This window comes from Tympanuchus pallidicinctus, unplaced genomic scaffold (genome assembly GCF_026119805.1).
Source record: "Tympanuchus pallidicinctus isolate F22 unplaced genomic scaffold, pur_lepc_1.0 scaffold3, whole genome shotgun sequence".
Lineage (NCBI taxonomy): Eukaryota > Metazoa > Chordata > Aves > Galliformes > Phasianidae > Tympanuchus > Tympanuchus pallidicinctus.
In genome coordinates this window covers 48,135,471-48,148,716 of record NW_026294747.1, presented here as the reverse complement: position 1 = coordinate 48,148,716, position 13,246 = coordinate 48,135,471, and the positions used below count along the sequence as shown (strand labels likewise).

Below are 13,246 nucleotides of genomic sequence, written 5' to 3'. Positions count from 1 at the left end.
ACAGACACGTGTAAAGCCAGAACCATGAATATTTGGCAATGTGCTAAACAGGGAAAAATTCTTTGAACAGTAGAGAATCAAGTTTCCACAGTGAGGTTTGTTATGGCCTTTGAGAGTTCGGAATTTTTACAGCTTCAGCAGATGGACTTCGCCCAGGTAATATGTTATTTTTTTGGAATGTAAGATGTGTGGTTAGCAGCACCCCCACCATCTTTCATTTCTGAAGCTGGCATTGCTGGAAAGATTGGCAACCACTTGCCTATGATGCATGCTCACAGCACTGTGACATCCTGATGCAGAAAATCTTGCTGCTCAGGAGCACTCCACAACACTAGTTTCAATCCAAAGGCATAAAACTCAAACAACAGAAGTAAGGTTTCTGCACTGCCTTACCTTTCAGCAATGATGTGTTTGCTACCATCTGCCCTAAACTATTCTCATCCAAAATGCTTATATGCAGAGAAAAATCGCAGTGAGATTTTTCTTTTTCTGTCAGATAGCAGAGCTAGCTTGGTTTCACTCTGAGCTATCTCTCCCTGTAGTGGCAGACCTCAGGGCAAAGAGAGATGCTGTAAAGCCACTCATGAGATATGTAAGACTTGAATTCCCCTTATGAACCTCTTAAAGCCTTTGACTTCAGAGCCATCTCCAGAGAGCAGAACCAGAGCATTTCTGATAAGCAGGGATGATCCCAAGAACGAAATGTCAATTCTGAGCATGTTGTTCTGTACTTTATTATTTTATCACTATATCAAAATGCTGGCATGTTTCACAGAGCAGAACTCAAGCTGCAATTGTCAGTATCATCAGAGAAATTGCACTGTTGCTTATTCTTGCACTGCGAAGGAAGACCATGACTACAATGACCAGAGCCTGAAGGCAGTGTATCAAGGATTTTTTCCTTATAGCTTGCACCCCATAAAGTTCAAAGTTCTCAGTATAGGAGAGACTTGGTGGAGTAAGCCCAGAGGGGGGCCCCAAAAAAGATCCAAGGAATAGATGTCACCTTCAGGAACAGACTGAGGTGGGGTGTCCCCAGCTCTGGAGACATTCAAGGTCAGGCTGGACAGGGTTCTGAGGAGGCTGACTGAGCTGTAGGAGTGTTCCTGTTCATTGCAGGGGAGTTGCACTAGGTGACATTTAAGTCAAATGATTCTATGAAAAATAAAAGATTTTAATCTCAACAAGCCATGTTCTTAATGCTCTAAATTTATACATACAGAAATCTAGTTACTCTTTAACAGATTAAAAACATTCGTAAATCAAGATATCTTCATTCGCCATCTCTTATTTGGAACGATTTTATTTCCAGGCTTGATTTTCATCAGCTCAACCTCTGCACAGCCCCATCCAGTCTCCGGTTTCTTTCCCTTACCATGAAGGTCTGGCTACTCCCTGCTTTCTCAGCACACTCACAGTCTGTTTTGCTGGGCTACTTTCCGTGATCATCTCTGTCTTCCACCTCACCTTACCTTTTTGTTCCCAATTCTCTGCCTCTGCACTGCCCTGTGGTAAAGGTACAACCTCTCTGTGGCCACCTGAAGGTCCTGCCTGGCCCAGGACCTCTCTTCACAGCATATAACCCAAATGAAGAACAAGTAAATTCGTCATTTCATATCACAGGTGGCTTATAGCAAAGTATCAGCACTGACTAAAAGAGATTTGAGAATCACTGCAAGTGTTCTGGGGGAAAAAAAAAAAAAAAAAAAAAAAAAAAAAAAAAGAGAGAGAGAATATTATCTTCAGTAAAAGCACTGAAGGTCAATTAGCTGCAGCTAAAAATGGAGATAGCATAGAGATAAACACCAGCTGCTTTTTAAATCTTCCAAAGATGTGTATGAGGTGAATTTCAGGTATTTAAGAAGACACATGCAATATTCTTGGAAGGCACTGTGCTATAAAGGAATATTAGAGGAAGGAGACTTATTGCTGATCAGGGTATGTCATTATTAACATTTGCAATGGATGCACAGACAGCAGGCATGAGAACAGTGCAATGGTTTGGCCTTAAAAAGCCTCAAGAGACTCCAACCTTCTCCATGTAGCAAGATGTAAAAGGTCCAGTTTCTGCATTTTGCGTTAGGAGGGAGGAAGTGAATAAAGAAAGCTAACAGCTGCCAGATGGCACAAATAGCTTCACATTGCCAAGTATGTTCCTAGTTTAAGTTTATGACAGAAGATTTGCAGTTTTGCAAAAGCTCGGTCTTAAGAAGCTATACCTAGAATTTCTTATTGTAAGAACTGGGGTCACTGAACATGGTTTCCTCTGAAATATTCCTTATCTTTGGGGTTTCTGGCCATCAGCTGTAAATCAGACCCTTGTTTTAGTTCATTCTGAATGCTGCTGTCAGAAACTGCTAATGTTGCTCAGGATTTAAGGGCTGCCTTTCCCCAGTGGAATGAATTCCTGAAATTACATACAGCAGTCCTGGTGAGATGCATGAAGGTCTGCAGGTGTTGTGGAAGAGAACTGAATAGGGTTACCAAAAATGACAAAGTTTTTTTTTTTTTTTTTTTTTTTGGCTTACCTTGTTATCATTGCAAGGGCTTTCCATATTCAGACCAATTCAGGAGACAAATAACAATATTTAAACGAAGACCTTAACAAACTACACATGTTCTTACATAGTCTTAAGGATGAGAGATCAAGGCTGAATAGTTTGCTTACCATCTATGGGTGAAGAGCTAATCATGTGACGGGGAAAGCAGTGTATTTGAATGCCTCTTCCTTTCTGGGGGTTTCTTCCTGTACTTCTGCAAATCTAGCTAGTGAGGGGACAAAACAGTCTGTAAGACAGACTTTTTTCTGCAGAAAAAGTAAAAAAAAAAATAAAAAATAGGCCCTCTATGCTGGTTGGAAGTAACAGGGAATCAGGAAACTACCCTTCATATGTAAAGCTGACACATAAACTCTCTTGAAAGAAAGTCTGGAGACTTGCACAGGACAATAGTTTATATCTTCCTAAGTTTGTCGCACTTGTTCACTAGGTATGTACCAAGAGCAAAAAGGCCCAGCTCTGAGACAGTTTTAAAATTTCAGCAACAAGGACATGAAAACCAGTTCCACATCATCAATACGAAGCACTGAATCTGTATATCTGCAGCAATTGCTGGAAGTTTTCACCTGAACTTGTTACTCCAATGCTCAATAATTGTCAAGGAACCATAGAAAAAAGAAGCATAGAATGGCTTGGGTTGGACGGGCTTTTAAGATCATAGAGCTCCAGCTCTCCTGCTACAGGCAGGTACACCTCCCACTAGACCACATTGCTCAAAGCTCCATCCAGCCTGGCCTTGAATACTTCCAGGGAAGGGGCATTCACAACTTTGCTGGGCAACCTGCTCCAGTGTCTCACCACCCTCACAGTAAAGAATTTTTTCCTGATATCTAGTCTAAATATACCCTCTTCCAGTTTAAAACCATTTCACCTTGTCCTGTCTTTACCTGCCCTTCTAGCAACAAGAAATCAGATGAATGCCCATTTCCTAAATAATATCTCTTTTCTCTCTGTCCAGGAAATTCTAAATAGAATGAGAGAGAGGGAAACAGACACTTTTACTTCAAATTCTTCTTTTGAACTCTTGTACCATCATACATTATTTTAGTTTATTGTATATTTACATTTTCTGAATACAGTTCCCAGTATGTGATTGTCCCTTTCTCTAAAACCACCAGATAGTCAAGACTGGAGTTATAGCAAAAGAAAATGCCCAACTTTTTACAAGGCAAAATAAGTTCTTGTCTAGGAACACAGCCAACCTGAGTCTTTTTGCGAGTAAAAAGGAGGACTTGCAAATCATTTTCCTTGGGTCAGTGACCCCTGTTTTCAGGTAGACTCAGTGGAAATGATATGTTTACATATATACACACAAATGCTGCTATTATTTACAGAACAGTGCATTCTATAAGAGACCATCTTACAAAACAGCATACAAAACAGCAGACTTTAAAACCTGTGGAAATGTTTTTAGGAAGTATCCAGATGCTTGGATACTCAGTCAAATCTCTGGTCTATAAGAGCAGGAAAGAGATCTACATTAAACATGTTGTGTTTTAAATTTTCTTTTGCAACATCGCTTGCTTTTGGCATCAAAAGAAGACAGAGGGACCAAAGAAAACCAAAAGTCATTTCAGTTCAAAGGAAAGGTTCAGTACAGTTTGTGGACGTCCAAACTGGCAGCCTCTCCCTACAGGTGGTGAGTGCAACTGGTGTCTTTCATGAGCTTTTCTGTATTGCCAGTGCAAAAGTTTGCAAGACTCAGCCTGAAAAGAGTGAGGATAATTGATATTCCATTCTCAACTGAACAAATGCAATATCATTACTGACATTCCTTTCTCTACAGGATCTTTAGAAACTTTATCTGTTAGCAAAATAAATAGTAGTGTGTGCAATCTTAAAGATTCAGTATAAAAGAAAGCAAGAACTAATATAGAGCTTGATCCTAAAGGAGCTGAAAGGAATTTAGTTTGGACTAAAGAATGGTTCAGAAATGAGTTCTGATATCCTACCTTCTGCAAAACTATTAAGCTATGAAGCACTTCTTCAAGTGCTCTGCTCCACCAGCATTTGTTGTTTCTGCACAACAAGAAATGCAGTTTCCTCCCAGCTTACACAGTTTAAGTCTTATCACGTAGAAAAAGTCAGTCTATTGGCAGTCAAAACAGACATGTCTTACTTTGCATTTTTCATGATACCAGTACCTGTGAACAGATTTCTTCACAGATTTTCAGATTTAATTACTACTGGCTTGGTTTACTTTAAATCATGAAGTTGTGGGGGGGGGAAAAAAAAAAAAAAAAAAAAAAAAAAAAAAAAAGGGCAATTGAAAATGAACATGGGAAAGAACAATTTCTAAGGGTTTTTTTGGTGGCCTGCAGATTCACTCCGCTTGGAATCAGAAGAGTAGATTTTAGAGTGGGACTTTCACACAAGCCCATGACTCAGGAGCACTAGGTGCGCTGCTGTGGGTAAAGCCACAGTGCCAAGTGGAACGAGGTACTACTGGCGCTGGCTGCATGGCTCTGAAAGCAGAATTAGCACATCAACACTCAGATCCAAAAGCTCATCCACAGAATGAATCCAGAGCCTTAATGGCAGCGCTGGATGACCACTGCTCTCTGCATCCAGTCAAGTGCCTGCTCCATGCTCTCCCAAATATGCAGGTTAACAATCAATTTGACAGTACCAGATGGATTTTATTTTATTTTTTTTCACTGTACTCAGAGTCTACAGAGCTGCAGCTCTACGTAGGATTTAACACATACAGTGAGGCACTAGAACAAAGGGCCATGCCCAGAAAAGTAATGAACGCTTGCTGTCATAACATGTCAGTTAAATAAACCTCCCTGCCCCTATGAAACCTTCTCCTTCTCCAGCCCCCTCAGCACATATGTTTTACCAGATCAAACTTACTCCTGCGTTGGTAAATACATATCATCAGCTACCCTTTGACTGTTTTATGCTAACAGTCTATATCCCTGCTGGAAAACATAACGCCATTTTGTTCTGTTTGGTAAATTTGAAGAGGGTTTATTCAGCTGCAAGCATGATCACTAGTTGTTGCATACTGTATTTTACTGTCTGATCACAGGCACAAAACTAGTACACAAAGGGGAAAAAACAGGAATTGCAATTCTGAAATTTCAAATCTTTGCTTTTGGAACAAGTATTATCTTTCAAGAATCAAGAAGTACTAAGAAAAGAAATAGTTTTAAGGTAGTAGATCTAGACTTCAAAATTGACCTTTTTGATATAAAGGACAGTAATTAATTCCCAAAGGAGGTTGTGGATGCCCCATCCGCAGAAACATTCAAGGCCAGGCTGGATGTGGCTCTGGGCAGCTTGGTCTAGCAGTTGGCAACCCTGCACATAGCAGGGTCTGAAACTAGATGATCATTGTGGTCCTTTTCAACCCAGGCCATTCTGTGATTCTATGATTAAAAAGGAACTCAGGCCAGAATTGAAAATGAGAAGCAAAACTATTGCACACTAACATGGGGCTTATGTAAGTCAACCTCACTCTTAGTCCAGACATGCTTCTATTTGCTTCAAATGAAAACAATATTCACATTTTTTTGTTTTTCATAGGAAAACAGAATATAAAAAGCTAAACTCATCCTCTCATTTAGCCTTTGCACTGATTTTGGTGATACATCCTTCTGAAATACAGGTAACCAAGAAAAACCTTCAGCTCCCCCCCCCCAGCTGTCAGTTCCCAATGACTCAACTCTTCTGTAGAGGACCTAATATGATAAAATAGCACAAGCCTAACCTGGCAAGAATGTGTTTAAAAAAAAAAAAAAAAAAGTCATTACTATTTTTTTGTGTGTCTTAGATCAGTTACTCTTTTCAACATCAACAAAAGAGTGTAGTTCACTGCTCTTATTTTGTTCTCACACATCAAAATGCTCTGTTACAAGTAGAAATTGATTCCCCAGGGTGCGCTTCTTAAAAAAAAAAAACAAAAAAAAAACCCTGATCATTCAGGTAAATGAGCAATGAACTACAGCCAATCCTTTTGAGCCACACCAGCAGATCTGTGTCAAGGCAAAATACATTTGCCATATGCATGCCTCTTTGTTAAGTACTAAGCTTGCATATCCCAGCTATCACACGATATTCTCACTGAACTTTGAGAAGAATGCAGTCACATCCAAAGTGTATGCAAGCCTACGGCCCTCTATGGCTCCAGTTTCAGTTCTAATTTCAGACTAGGAGCTTTATCACAAAATCTTAGTGAACAAAAAAAAAAAAAAAAAAAAAATGGAATCACAGTGCAAGTGTACTTTATTCCCACTTGTCCTTTTCATGGCAAAGGATTTCAGGCAAACTTTCAATAAATACTATGAAGCTCTTCAGTCTAACAGTCTTAAAACGCCCATCCATGTCAATTAATAGATTTCAGAGTAAGAACCCCAGGTCTATCACACTCCAGGCACTGAAACCTGGACACTTCCACAGCATAACATTCTCAGTAACCAGCTGCATCCTGCGATTCTGTGGAACTGTCAGCACAAAGCAAGCACAAGGTATCCATTCACTGAGATTTGAAGACAAAACAACTTGAATAGGGCTTTTTTGTTTGTTTTTTTAAATTTGCAGCCGGATAAGCAGCTTCATGCAGCCTGTAACAGGGCCAGTTAAGGCACAATAAGTTGTTATCTGTGAGAGAATAAATTTTAGCCAGAAATCCTGTGACTTTGGGAGGGTTGAGCTCTGGTCTGTAGGAGATGTACTACTTTTAAAAGCCTTGACTTTCATACGGATGAGTTGTTTTCAATAAACCTGGCATTTACTTGTTTTAACTGTTACGCTAATACCTAGAAATTTGTGGAACACCAATAAAACTCATGTTAAAAGGACACAAAATTTGTATGAACAGCCTTTGGGATAGAACTGCTAAGCTTCAACATAACTGTCAGGTTATTATTTTTAAAATAAAAAGCAGAAGAGTCAATCTATTCTCATCCTTGGAAACCAAGCTCCTTTTTTGCTGAGACTTAAAACAACATTAGCCTGAGCCAGAAACAGCACGGGAAACCTGAGCAGAGATTATTTGCATCAGGCATTGCTATTGCAACCCCAGCACGGGCTCCTAGAAAGAAAATTGTTAGGCAAGTTAAAGTGCAGTGTAACTGTAAATCAGTCAATATAAATTGTAGCTGGACATATGGACAGACATACTGTACTTTCCTGTTTTTTAGGTTCTACTGAATATATGCCATTAATGGTTTCAATACTCAAAACCCAGAATTCCCACATGTCCCACAGCTGAAATAATCCTTCCCCAAAGACGAAGACAGATGTGCACACTACAATCACTACCTGAGCTTTCACAAATATCTCTGTAAAGAGCAACTATCACCACTCTAATTGCAGTTCTCATATACCACATGGCAAGTGCACCATCTAGTCACAGAACTGCTCACTGCCACAGCCATGGCATGCTAAAACACCTGACAAACATTCCAGCATATATCATCCACTTTTCAGCTGATCTTTCATATAAAGAAAAATTTAGAGGCAGCAAGAGGCAGATCTTACAGACCATCAGTTGAATTCACTTGAGCTTTATGTCAAACGTGGTTCTGTAGGGGAAGCATGAATGTTGGTTGGGCAGAGCTCTGTGGGCAGCATTAGTTGGAACTTTTTCAGTGGAAACTAATGCAGTTGCAAACTCAGCACTGCCCACAAGAGACAGAACATATGTAAGTGTTTATTACACGATTCCATCTGAAGACCCATTTAGGCTGATAGTTTAAAACTCCAACAATTGTACCACAGGCTCTAATAACATTTTGTTCTTCTGTATATCAAGTTCTTCCAAAGTCTGGAAGAAAAAAAAAATGAAGAGAAAGGAATTCTCTTAAGCTACAAGTACTTTTTAAAAAGAGTTACATCATGCTCATACTCAGTGGAAATTTTTTTTTTTTCCCTTAGTTATAGGTATCACCAGGCTACAGAGAGTCCAAAAACACCCATTTTTAGGTGCACCTCTGCTGAATCAACACAAGCTCCCATCAGCCCCTTCAGACTCCTTCCTTCTTGCCTCTCCTTAAAGTGCAGGATGAACATTAGACATTCGCCCATAATGGGATTAACAATTCCTTATTATTGCATAGTGGTCGCACAGGCAGCTGCCTATAAGCAATTGAGTAGCACCACAAATCTAAGCAGCACATACAGGAGGAAAGCAGAAAAGAGTCTGAATTCCCTGTTTCTTCAAGCTATGCCACCTACTTAGATTTCCTCCCTGCCTCAAGCTAGTGAAGCCTGCTAGACTGACAAGACCTCTGAGGTTCATTAATACCAGGTTAACTGGGTGGCCTTCATTTCTCTTCTGCCCTGGGGCTCTGTGGAAACTGTCCCACCACAGTTTCTTACTTCAAATTCTCAAAAGAAATGCTTAGACTCACCATTTCATTACCTCTTTAAACTAAAGTGTTCCTCCTTTAATCTACTCCCTTTTTACATGCCTCCACGAAGTAGGACACATGAAATCTTTTCCCAAAGTTACTTGACTGTGGCTGGTTTGGCTTGAGCACGTTATTCCTTTCTAAGTGCTCTACCACTACTCTTTTGGCTTTCTCTTATTCATGCTTAATATATGCCGGCATGTTTCAAAGAAAGATAGATTTAAGACGCTATTACAGAATCATAGAATCCTTAGAGTTCAAAGAGGCTTTTAAAGGTTATCTAGTCCAAATCCCCTACAATGAGCAGAGACATCCACAGCCAGATCAGGCTGTCCAGAGCATGGTCCAGCCTGAGCTTGAGTGTCTCCAAGGACTGAGTATCCACCACATCTCTTCCAGTGCTTCATCTCCCTCACTGTAAAGGACTTTTTCCCTTATATCCAAAAGCATGAAGTTCATTTATGCTTCATGCATATTATTTGTAGCAAAAAAAAAAAAAAAAACAAAAACAAATTTTTATTCCTCATATGATACTGCTGCAAGTGCTATCAGTGGACATGCTGACCCTGGATTTACCTATTGGAAAGCCATACGCATGTACATACATTAATTTTGTAACTTGGACAGAGCTATCTATCTCTAACTTTTCTTATTGGCTTACACAGAAAAGAAACCCTTGAAGCCAGAGGATAATTGGATTTCTTCACACCTTTTTTTTTTTTTTTTTTAAAACTTACAGGCAGTTTTTGTGTGTGCAAATATATACACATACAGAAGATTATGACTTTAGGACAGGAAAATGAACATCTCTAGCCAAGATAAATGTAAAATCTGGATGGAAAGAAGCAAAATATAGAAAGGACAAAGGCTAGTGCCACTGATATTCAAAATAAAGACGACCTCCGGGAAATGATGACAACTGATAGACAAGCCAAGCTTTCTAGAGGGGAAAACAGGCACTGTGGGGATTCATTTCTCTTGTTATAAGTGCTGACTGGACCTGCAGACAGCTGTGAAGAACGAACCTGAACAAACTACAACTTTTCCCTTCTAGCTCCTCCAGTTTCACATCTGCTTTATACCAGAGCAAGAATTAAAGTATTCTCTGATGAGTTCGTCTTATCAACACCAGAATATCCAGGCAGTTGTTTAAAGAGAGACTCCATCAGACAGGATTCCACATTGGAATCAATCTCTTTATGGTTTTCTCCTACCACTAAGCCCAAATGTGTCTCCTTATACTTTCATCTCTGGCTTCCAGATGATCTTGGTTCTTCCTGAGCAAGAAGCCACTATTAATTCATTCTCAGGCTTGAAACTACAGGCATTGCTTCAAGATTCCCTATAAGCAGGCTGCCTCATATCTTTCAGCAATTTAGGCTCTCAGTTATCAAACTGCTCAGATTTCTATAGTCCTTCAAGACCCATTATTTAGAAAGAAAGCAAGCACAGGTGAGAGTTGAAGTTTGAATCCCTTAAAAGATTATGCTTGCCATGATAAGATGCAGGACTCTTGAAACTATCAATAATTTAAGCACTGGAAGGTAGAATAGAATAAGTCCAAAGAATTCCACGTTTATTCAGCCAATCAAAATATTAACCATTCCTTGCTAAAAAATCCTTTAGATGCCCAACTCCCAGCAAGTTGTGAGATGTTTGCCAGTACTCTGGAAGACTTGATGAAATTCTTTTTTGAGTTTGGTACAAAAAAAATTGTAAAAATTAAAATGTGTCTTTCCTCTTCCAGTTTTGTCAGGTTTCAATACCAGTAAGGTATAGACAGGCAAATCAAAATTTTATCACAACATGTTCAGAGTATGGGAACAAATATCACATTATAAAGTTTCTTTGTGCATCCTTTTGTACAGGCAAAGACAAAACAAGTGAAATAGGAGAGGCTAGGATTGAATATTATACCTAGAACTTTGAATATACATGAATTGCCAAAAAATACTTAGGATGAAGAACAGTAAGTGAAAAAACTGCCTCAGCGACTTTACATTTAAACTATCCTTATTCATGCAGCTTTGACTGTAAAGTGCATACTCTGCATTCGGTTTATAAAAACCCACACATGTTAAAAGAATGAGTGAATTGTGCATACCACAGGTAGGACATGAAAACCAGCATTACTTAGGAACACATGCATATGTTCATGTCTGATGGCTGAAGATCAAAACTGGATATTGTAGTAACCTTTCCATACGAATCATTAACTGCATGCTACTAAAGATGCCAGGTCTCTACTCTCCAACAGAATTCCAAAGAAGATCAATAATCCTATTGGAGTAACTGTACTGGCTTCAGCTGCCAATGAAGATGCTGTTTAGGTTTTGTTGCAGTATTAGAAGTGGTTCTACTTTCATTAGAAGTAGTTACCTACAAGAAAAGAACTACAGCCTTGTTCTCGTTTTCCCTTTTTTGCCCTTTTCATCAGTCAAAGGTGATGGGTTAAAAATTTCCTTATATATATATATATAAAAAAAAAAAAAAAAAAAAAAAAAGCAGTTTCGAAGAACTCTAGGTGCTTCCGTGTTCAAATGCTGCCATCAAGTGGAAATACATAGAATCGTACAATCCTTAGAGGCGGAAGGGTCCTCTGGAGACCATCTAGTCCAATCCCCTGCAATGAATAGGGACACCGCAGCTAGATCAGGTTGCCCAGGACCTGATCCAGCCTCACCTTGAAAGTCTACAGGGACGAGGTATCAACCACATCACTAGGCAACCTGTTCTAGTGCCTCACCACTCACTGTACACACTTCAGTGTAGTAGAAGGTGACAAATAATAGCAAGGCCATTGTTTTAAAAAATTAGGTGAACCAGACTAAAAGAATAAAACAGTATATTTGTTGCAAGTTATTAGGCAAATTATAAAAACATTTTTTATAATCTAAACTTCTTCTATTTAACTTCCTTAAATCTGAAATTTTTCTATAGTATTGCTCCACATCCCCAAAAATTGTCTGTATCACTAAGGATAAGGACTAGAAAATGTTTTGCATTCCTGTGAACTTGTCTGAATTCCTGACACTGATATGAACTGCAGAGGTAAAGAAGTAAAGCAGAAAGAAAAATTATTTTTTGTGATTTGGAAATTTAATGCTTTTCTTTAAATCCCAAAGCAATAGTTCAGTATTTCATTCTCAAATACAAACACGTCTTTATAAAATGTCTTGTTCCCCATCTTGCAAAGATTTGAAAGAACCATATCCTCATTTTCTTCAAGAAATTTAGGAAGAAAATTCAAAATACTTGGTGTTAGAATGGTGGAATCTATCTGGTCTTTAATGTCTTTTATGGCTTCAGAGATGCAGCAAAGCTGAGTAGTATTCATGAGCCTTAAGTGCTGACTCCAATCTGGGTTGAGTAACCACAGACGTCTTCTCTCAAGGCTCCTCTTCTTTCACCTAAGCCAGGCACTATTGGATATTTTCCTAGGCTGTGTGACAATCAGGAATGCAAAATTTGTCCATGGCTCATTCACAAGAAATGCATAGCAAATGAGATGTGTTTTGGAAAATCAACAGTGCATGCACAGTACGTGTGCAATAATTTAGTGTGCTCTGGATGCACATACACATCGTTCTGCCAGAAAAGGAAAAAAAGAAACAAAACAGCTAAAGCAGGGAGTCCTGTAACAGCAAAAATTGTTTTGCCTTTAAGACTGTGATGGTAAATAAACTTTGCCAAGGCACAGACAAATTTAAGAACTTGGAGAGGGAAGGACAGAGTTATGAAAACTATCTGACTCAAGCAAGGCAATCAGCATCACTGTCTTTGGTGATGGTTTGTATATATTCCCCACAGCCAAGTCATTAACACTTCTTCACTCTCAAAATCTGAAAGTCTGTTTTAAGAAAGAATACTATGGGCTATCTGGATCTAAATAACTATTTGAAAAGTGAGTTGATGCTGTTGGCCAAGAAGAGCAGACCAACTGAACTCTTGTTAAGATTTATCTATGGCAGATTGTGTAGCACTTTCAAATAGAATCCTTATTAATCAAAAGCAATGCTTACATTATTGGGTTATGAACAGGTAATCAAGAACAGCAATAAAATGGTAAGCTACATGTACTCTCCACAAGTGTGGCTTGTCCAGAGTTTGGTAATTGCTATTTCCTATGTTCTACTTTTACAGTAGCCAGACTTCTTCGCCACAACATGAGACAAAGAGATAAAACAATCAACCAACAAGCAACAAAGCCTTCCCACACCCTGGATGTAAAACCTTTGTGGAAGATTCATGGATCTTTTATTGTTAATATAGCAGAAACAGAGGTTAAAATTTCACAAAAGGGACCAAATAAAAATACTATTTAATATA

General features: G+C 38.9%; 1 long non-coding RNA gene across 1 annotated transcript in view; it reads left to right on the top strand.

The window, feature by feature from the left end:
- The window catches only part of LOC128085354 (uncharacterized), a 33,843-nt gene extending 20,597 nt beyond the window's left edge, over positions 1 to 13,246 (top strand). The window contains exon 2 of the long non-coding RNA XR_008208928.1: positions 13,061 to 13,246. This is a non-coding gene — a long non-coding RNA (uncharacterized LOC128085354). The remainder of the gene's footprint in view (positions 1 to 13,060) is intronic.